Genomic DNA, 9,161 nt, shown 5'->3' on the forward strand with positions numbered 1-9,161 from the left:
TTTAACCTTCATCGTATGATTCGAAGTAATTTCTACTATTGAATTCAGGGAGACCTCCACCACATCCAGATGCAACTTGTCATCCATCTCTCGCTCACCTCCCTCATTTTTCTCATCATCACAGATGGTGAGAACCTGAAGAGTTCGATCTCCACACCTGTGCCCTGGAGAATACTTCTCCTCACACAGGAAACATAACCCCTTTACCCTCTTCTCCGTCATCTCCTTCTCTGTCAGCCTCTTGAAAATTTTCCCACTCCCTCCTACTAGCTTCTCCATGGTGGTCTCATTAATGTTGCATGATGTAGGACCCTTGGTTTCTAGAAGAGTGTTTGTCGTCCTATAAGAGCCTCCTAAGGTGCTACTCCTAGCTCCCTTCTTTAGATTTTTATGATTTTCAACCAGCTGTGCAAACTTCATGGCCTCCCCTACGTCCCGCGGCATCAGGACAATCTGCCTTTAGCCCCTTCATGAAGTTCCCCTCAAGTACAATATATGATAATCACTCCACCCTACTGGTCAGGTGCTCAAACTGCTCCCGGTAATCTGCTACTGATCCCTCTTGCGTCAGAGCAAATAACTGCTCATAAAAATCTTTTCTCTGGTCGGTTTGGAAGCAATCTATTATGCAGTCCTTGAATTCCCTCCAATTCTTGATAGGCCTTCTGGTCTCTCCACTAGAACAAGACTGTCGCTATTAGCTTCTCCTTCTCCGCCAACCCATTGAAGGCGAAGAATCTCTCCACCTTATAAATCCACACATACACATCCTCCCCTTTAAATATGGGCATCTTCAGCTTCCTCACATTCTGATCGCCATCATTCCCCCTTATTCTTCCATAGCTTCCTCTCTCCCAAGTGCTCGGCCCTCCCCATGTCTCCTGGTCTTTCCTTTCCTTGCCATAGCCCAAAACCACTTTGAAGTCCCCTATTCTTTCTTCAAAATTAGCACCTCGACGGCCATAGTATCCCTCATGGCGTTCCCCAGATGGGGTCTTCTTCTTTCTCCTTCCATGATTTCCACCTCATATTCCTCGTTACGGATTTCAGATTTAGTGCTTTTCCCTTCGACAACTTTTGCCACAGAAGATGCCGTTTTGTTGTGGACCTCCAACATTTTCTCCATCACGTCCCGGAGATTGGCTACTTGTCCTTCCATGGATGAAATCTTTTCCTCCATCATTTTCTTGGTTTGATTTATCTCCCTTTCAAGCCTTTCTTCCAAAGCATCCACCTTCTTGTCCTCCATCACAATACGGAGTTTATAGATTCACAAAATTTGAATTTGGGACTCCAAAAACGGCAACTTCCCCCTTTTCCAGACAAAAAATTACTGAAATTTGCCAAAAATAGCCCACCACCGGTCCCAAGTCTTGTTCTGATACCAATTTGATAGGAAACACTTGTAGATCTCAAGTATTTCCTATCAATCTTCAGAAAACAAAGAGAATTCTCCACAAAAATCCTCACAAAATCACAAAAAATAGTGGACAATTTGTATTATTTGATGAAATAGAAAGGAAAATTTCAAGATACATTTATCCTCTATTCGAGTGGAGGATTGATCTCTCCGAAATCTCTAGACGCCGCTAGAGCCCAAAGAAAACCTAAATTTAGGAGAGATCAAATTTCATAACCTTAGGTAAACAAATTATTTTATGCATACAAATCAAAAGGAAATCCCTAAACAGTCTCTACATTCCCTCCCAAATCCCTTAAAAATCCTTCCTAAAATGCTTCATTTGATCGTGCATTGTATGCGGCTAAAGCAAGAGGCGGAGGCGTTCCGCCTCATTCGCGCCTGGGCCGGTCCCGTGTGGATCGGCTGGACCAGTCCAATGGACCGGTCAAACAAAAATCTGAATAACATGGAAAATACACGACCTCTTTTCCTTTTAGTTGAGACAAACTTTAAGCTCTTAAAATGCTAAGAATTTCCCTTACCTATTTAGCTAAAGCTTTTTTTTTTGCTAGAATAAAGTATTCCATGTAGTTTGTAATAGGAAGTGGTTGTAGAAATCCAATTTCCAATGGCTGAAATTGAATTTCAGCAATCCAAATATAATCTCAAAGGTTATTTGTAGAAATATAATGGAAGAAAACACTCTTCAATTGATGAAATAGGGAAGAAAATGAACAAGATACAATGGATCCTCAACTGGAGAGGATCCGACACTCCCAAATCTCTAGCCAGTGGCTAGAGCCCAAAATTCCCTAAGAACACTCTAAATTTTAGCAAACACAAGATAAAACCTAACTTGAGCTTAAACAATGTATTTAAAACATACAAAATTTAGTTAATTCCAAAATAACCCTCATAAGTTGAATTTTTCTACTAATCCCCTTTTAAGTTCCTCATAATTGCTGACCTTAATTACTGCTAGACTGCTGAGTCCCTCCTTAATTAAATAGATGCATGTTTCGCCTAAACATGTGGAATGCTATTCCGTCAAATAGGCGCCTATTTGGCGTCTAACAATACCCCCTCCCAAAGACCACCTTGTCTGCAAGGTGGAAAGACAGCTCCTTCCCTAACTTTCTCGTCATAAAAAATAATGAAAACCTGAAGAGTTCGGTCATTACGCTTGTGACCCGGTGTATACCTCTCTTAACATATTAAACTTAACACCTTCGACCTCTTTTCATGTAGCTTTGTTTCTGTGAATTTTTTGAAGTTTTCCGCTGGTCTTTCTCCTACAATCTTCTCTTTCAGGGTCTCTTTAAGAGTATATGATGTCGGATCCTTGGATGTTAAAAAGGTTGTGGTCATCCTGTACAGAACTCTTGAGCTTTTGCCTCTAGCCCCTCTCTCCAGGTCCCTCTGATCCTCCACTAACTGGGCTAGCTTCATAGCCTCTCCCAAATCAAAAGGTTTATCACTCTAACTACTACCCGAATATTTAATTTGATCCCTTTCATAATTTTTCCATCCAGTATAATCTCTGAAATCTGGTCAAGTCTGTTGTCCAAGTGCTCAAATTGCTCACGATACTCCACAACTATCCTCTCTTATGTCAAGGCGAAGAACTGCTCATAGAAGTCCCCTCCTTGCTGGTTCAAATTCCAACAAGTAGTCCTTAAACTCCCTTTAGGTTCATATGGGTCTCCTTGTATCCTTCCCCTAGTATCATGCTAGAGCTTTTCCCTCCAAGCATATCCCGGCTAACGTCAGTCTTTCCTCCTCCGTCATCCTATTGACGGTAAAGTAACTTTCCACCTTGTAGATCCACCCATGAGGATCATCTCCCTTAAAAATAGGCATCTTGAGCTACCTTACCATCAGATCTCCTTTGTCACCCCTAGTTCCTCAAAAGTTTTCCATCTCCAATGGGGTGGTTCCTCCTAATTGTTCCAATCATCCATTCTACGCTCGTATCCAAACCTTTCATTACATGCCCACATTCTCCCTTCAATTTCAGCACCCCATCGATCATATTCATCCCCCTCCTTTCAAATTTGACATCCCTTTGATCATAATCAACCCCTCCAAAATCTTCACCTCCTGATCTTCTCTTTGCCTTATTGGATTAGGGATTTCCCTACTTCCTTGACTGTCGGCTGCTTCCCTCACCTTCATCGGAGATGTTTTGGTTTGAACCTCGATCAATTTCTTTAACCTCTCCTTAAGGATGGAAAATTTTTCATTGATCTTCTAATGGATGGAGGCAATTTGAGTTTTGCAATCTAAAATTTGGGCTTGGAGATTTGAAATTTTAAATTTCATTTGTTCAATCTCCTCCTCCAACACTTCTATCTTTCTTCCGGCCATAGGAAGCAAAAACAGCCAAAAACAATGGATTTTGTGCTCAAACAGCCAAATTCATTTATATGGGGGTGAAAATGTAGTAGAAATCAGCAAGGAAGTCCTATATTTTGGCCCATGACAACACTCTGATACCACTTTGATAAGAAGTTGTGGTTTCCAAAAATTCGGCCCTGACCTCCGCCCGTACTATTGTTGCTTTTATTTTGGCGAGGGAATTTTAACAGAATTAAGTTCCGGGATAAATTTGGGAAGGCAGATGGGTTTGTAGATAAGACACTACCTAGAGATTTCACCCTCATTTTACGAGGACTTTATGATCTGAGTTCTGGTTTCCTATAGGAGTAAGTCCCTATAGTTAATTACCCCTCCCACTAATGAGAAAGAACTTTCGATTAAGGCTAGTCATCAATCAGATACGTAGAGATTCGTAGAGATACGTAGTATCTAGCATATAGTAGAAGTATGGGTATTTAAAATTTATAGGATTTGATATATTTAAAAGTAGAAATTTCACCATCTAGCACTTAAAGAGGATGGTGGGGGAATGGATGATGGACTCGATCAAGATCCCATGATTTCGTCATCCCGGGCCATCATGGTCCCTAGTCTACTTAGTCAGAGGAGGTAGTCGACCAAACCTGATAGAAGGATCCTTGTCGGCAGCCATTTGTTGCTTCGTCTAAGGGGACCTTGTAAACCTGGGGTGAATATTTGTCTAAGGGGACAAATTTGAATCCACTTTAGCTAACAGAGGGCTTTGGGCCCTATCGGTCATATCCTATTGATTCATATCTCAATGATTTGATGCCAATAAGGAACGTATTGGCTCTCTCCATAACCGGTATGTTTGGAATGGACCCCTCCGGTTGAGATTTGCATTCAACACGGCCATCATCGGGGTGTGGGGTAATTTTTATTTGTTGATTGAATATTGTCGACTCGGCCGAGCTGCTGATCGAGGATCGGGTTTCTCGTAGGCTTTGTGCCTTTGTTTATGAATTTTCTTTATCAAAAGCCTTGAAGGCCTAATATGAATATACAAAATAAATATTTCAGTCAATTTCATGACCGTATATTTATTCGATGTTTCGAACCATGTCTACTCCTATTTACTTGCTTAGGAGGATCGGGTTTCATAGGCTTTGCGCCTTTATTTGTAAATTTTTTTGATTGTAGTCCTTGAAGGCCTAATATGAATGTATTAAAACAAATACACGGGTCACCACAACCGTGTATTTTTTTGAAGGTTCAAACCTTGTCGACTCCTATTAGGATCAGGTTTGAACCTGAATTCACTTATCAACCCGTGTAACATCCCTAGGTGTCTCGTGTGTATCAATAACACGCTTGCCAGAGTAGTATGATTGAATTCACCCCTTTGTGTAACTATGTGTATACAAACTACGGTGCATATTGTGGATCCGATGGTGGGGCAGAACAGCTTCTAGATTGAGTTATTTGCTTCTTTGCACAGGTAGATTGTCGTGCACTACTTGCATGATTTTTGTAGGTAGATTGTAGTGCACTAACTAATCTCTTGCTTTTGGCTGTAGGAACTTGTATTTTTTATACATCATTTGCTTCTGCCTGCTTACAAGGTATTGTGTATATCATGGATTCTGAATCCTCACTAGTTGTATGACTCTTGTTATCATTCATAAACAGTTCATTAATTTGAGTGGACTGTTGTATAAATAAGGAGTCTTCTATAGTGGCTCGTAGGGACTTCCACATGTACTAGTAAGCTTGCCACATGTAGAATTATTATTTGTAGTCAAGCTAAAATGCTTGCTTGGAATTGAACACTATTGATTGTACATATACTTCAGTCACTCCAAACTCATTGAATTCATCAAACTGTTATATTCATTACATGTCAAATCTCATTATATGTAGAGGGAAATGATTATAGACTTTATACCATTACTTTTCTGAGCTTGCTGTAAATCATTGACCCAGATGATCCCTTATCATCTTGAACGATATGATCAAACTCTATTACAATCATTTTGATCGTCTTGGCTGATACAATTTTCGTCCTGGCCGATGCATTTATGGTCATCATCCTGACTGATACACCAGATCGTCCTGGACGACCCACGTGTCAGTACGTATAAAATCCTTAAAATTGCCCCGGATAATCCATTATTAGACAATCATCTTGGCCGTTCCACTTTTCGTCTTGGACGATACGGCACAGATTTAAAATATTTTAAATTTTGGAAGGTACGATCAATTATTAAGCATCGTCTTGGACGGTACACCTAATCGTCCCGGATAATCTGCTTTTTCAACGGTCGTCCGACTTGACTCCTCGGAACGTCGCCTGTGTCTAATATTCCTGGCCGATATCTGATCGGCCCGGACGATCGGACAGAATTTTTGACCAATTGGCCTGTAAGTATTAGTTGAACCATATCGTTCTGGACGATGCTATGATCGTCTTGGATGATATGGTCATTTATTTAAATTCAGGCCTTCCATCCATTTATTTTCACCTCAAACTTCTTCTCCTTTCTTATTTGCTTACTATTTTCTTGCTATGGCTGGTGGAAAGCGAGTCCGACAAACTTCTAGGAGCTCTTCAAGGGCTACGCTTGATCCTCATTTTTGGGAAGCAAAAGATCAAGCTACATACTGTCGTTACAAAGAATGTGGCATCACTCTCTCTAGAACCATCAATCCTGTCCACCTCTCGTATCCGATATTAGATCTCTTTGCTCACACTTCTCTCTATTTCATTCTTACCCTCGCAGTCCATTTTTCCTCTGAAATTCTTCTGGAATTTTTTGCAAATCTTCGCATAAATTCTGCTTACACAGCCCTGATCTCCTATGTGAATCAACGCCCGATCGAGATCACATATCAGGACTGTGCTGAACTATTGCAGCTATCTACCATTGGGGATAAGCTGCATACCATTATCTCAGATCCTGATTTTGATTGGTCCTCAGCAAATCATTTCCTTCGCCAGACCAATGCACCCTTTTATGTTGGGGAGACTAGCTCTTTAGTTAAAGATGCTAGAAAATTCCAGCATGTCCTTCGCCCTTCCATTAATCCAATGGCCGGGGACCGAGTCCACATCACTCCTCTACTTTCCCTAACTACCTTTTACATTATGGCCCATAGAGAATTTAATGCTACTGACCTGATTTTTTGATACATTGATCATTTAACAAAAATCTGCGATCCAGGCCATAGGAGAAAACCCAACCTTGCTTTAGGACACCTCATAGCTTATGTTCTTGAAACCAAATATCAACTTCAATATCCTGCTTGTCACGACCTTCAGCCTCCTTGCTAATCAAACAGCTCTTTCAATATCCTTCACAGTACCACCCAGGGGATGGGGAACCTCAGGGGGCTGAGGAGGAGGAGGCTCCTGCTCCCGTTCCTGAACCTATTTATCTCCTCCAGCACTCATAGTTTGATCAGTTAGTATAGATATTTGATCGATTGGAGACTTGGTTTGACACTTTTGTAGCTCACCAGCAGCAGCAGCACGAAGAGGATGTAGCCCATTTCGATGCCTATGCTGCACACCAGCAGCAGCAGTACGACCAAGACATGCCCTGGTTTGGTTAACAATTTGCTTCACTCTCCAGTTACTTTCAGCAGCCACCACCACCACCTCCGTCTGATGATCAGGGTCCCTCTTTTTTTTAGTTTCAGTCTCTATTTTATGTAGTTTTTTTATTGTGTTTCTCTTTTTGTTTTTATTTTTTTTAGTTTCCTCTCCTTTTTGAGATGTCAAAAGGGGGAGTAGTATGTTTGTACTTGTGCTGTTCTTTGAAATTTAAAAACTTTCCATATTTTGCACTGTGGTTTTTGAAATAATCATCGAAGTATTTTCCATCATAAAAAAGGGGGAGATTGTTGCAAATTCAATTTCATGGATTATGTTTTAATATTTAGCAAACACACTTGCTTCTCTTCAACTTCCTTTTACTACTGATATTTCAGGACTCAAAGATCGGACAAAAATTGGAACTAGCTCAAGATTGGGTAGATTAGGGTTGAGTCAGTCTATAATTTTCTTTCTTTCCTTTCTTGAGTCAATTGTAATCTTTGAAGTGACTAATGCTAAGTAACCCTATACACACACACACTTGAGTGATTTAGAATTTTTGTTTTTACTCACATCGTCCCAGATGATATTAATATCGGTCTGGATGATTGAGTTCAAAACAGAAACTCTAATCAGGATTTCTTAGTTAAGGAAGCCGTCATTAGCCGATCAGCCTAGACGATAGGCTCAATACATAAAGAAATAGCCGCCATAATCAATTTAGGTATTCTGTATTTTTGGAAATCGGCCAGGACGATCTTGAATCGGCCTGGATGATATTACACAATTATGCTTAAATTAATCCGACAATCAAGGAAGAAATTAAGAATGATTGATACGATCACATCATCCTGGACGATCACAAGATCGACTATGATCTATTCAAAAACCTTAGTTGCTCCTGGATGATAAATATCGGTCAGCCCAAATTCTGGGCGATTTTTTGGCCGATTGGCCAGCTCAAACTCTTGGCGATGCTCTGGACGATTTTTCTCTGATTTGAACTGATCGGCCAGGATGATCATGAGATCGGCCTGGACGATCAAGCCAACTTTCAATCGTCCAGTTCATTTTTAGAGCGGTGTTCTGGCCGATCATCTGTAATTTGAACTGATCGTACAGGATGGTAGTCTTATCGTCCTGGATGATAAGGTCGACAACTTATAATTATTGAGCTATTTTGAGCTCTTCTTTATAAGAGATTTTGTTCAACATTTTTTAACATCTTTTGCTGCTATTTTGACCTGAGAAAACCTAAAGGAGAGAAAGAGAGAGGGGGAGAGAGAGAGAGAGGATCTTGTGAGGGGGAGCTTGTGAGGGGATTCACAAGGGTTGCTCCAAGTATTATTCCACTTCTTCTTCCACTAGAGTCTCTTGTCCTTGGAAGGGTTGGGAGAGGTAAGCTTCAGCGATTGAACGAGGTTCTCTGCCTGCTTCAGGAGGAAGCAAAAGGAGTGAGGTTCTCTGCCTTATCGGGGTGGCAAAAAGGAGGTGCTTATAAGGGCTTCTCAGCCTAGCTGTGGGGGCTAAAGGAGAGACAAGATTGTAGTGCAATACTCGGAGGGTGCCTCCCGGGAGTGGACGTAGGTCGAGTTGACCAAACCACTATAAACCTCTTGTGTTCTTTTTACTGCTTCCACACTTTAATTTTCCGTACTTATTTTTTTGTGGTGACTTTAGTTTGTGATAATTGTTCTCTTTGCTTAAAGATTTTTTAAAATACCAATTCACCACCCCTCTTGGTTAGTCTCGGGCTAGTAGTTCTTAAGGGCCTAACATCCCTAACGAACATTCATCCTGTAGACCTAAGGTTGGGCGATGCCC

The sequence above is a fragment of the Dendrobium catenatum genome, unplaced genomic scaffold, assembly GCF_001605985.2.
Source record: "Dendrobium catenatum unplaced genomic scaffold, ASM160598v2 fragScaff_scaffold_1470, whole genome shotgun sequence".
NCBI classification, from domain to species: Eukaryota; Viridiplantae; Streptophyta; class Magnoliopsida; order Asparagales; family Orchidaceae; genus Dendrobium; species Dendrobium catenatum.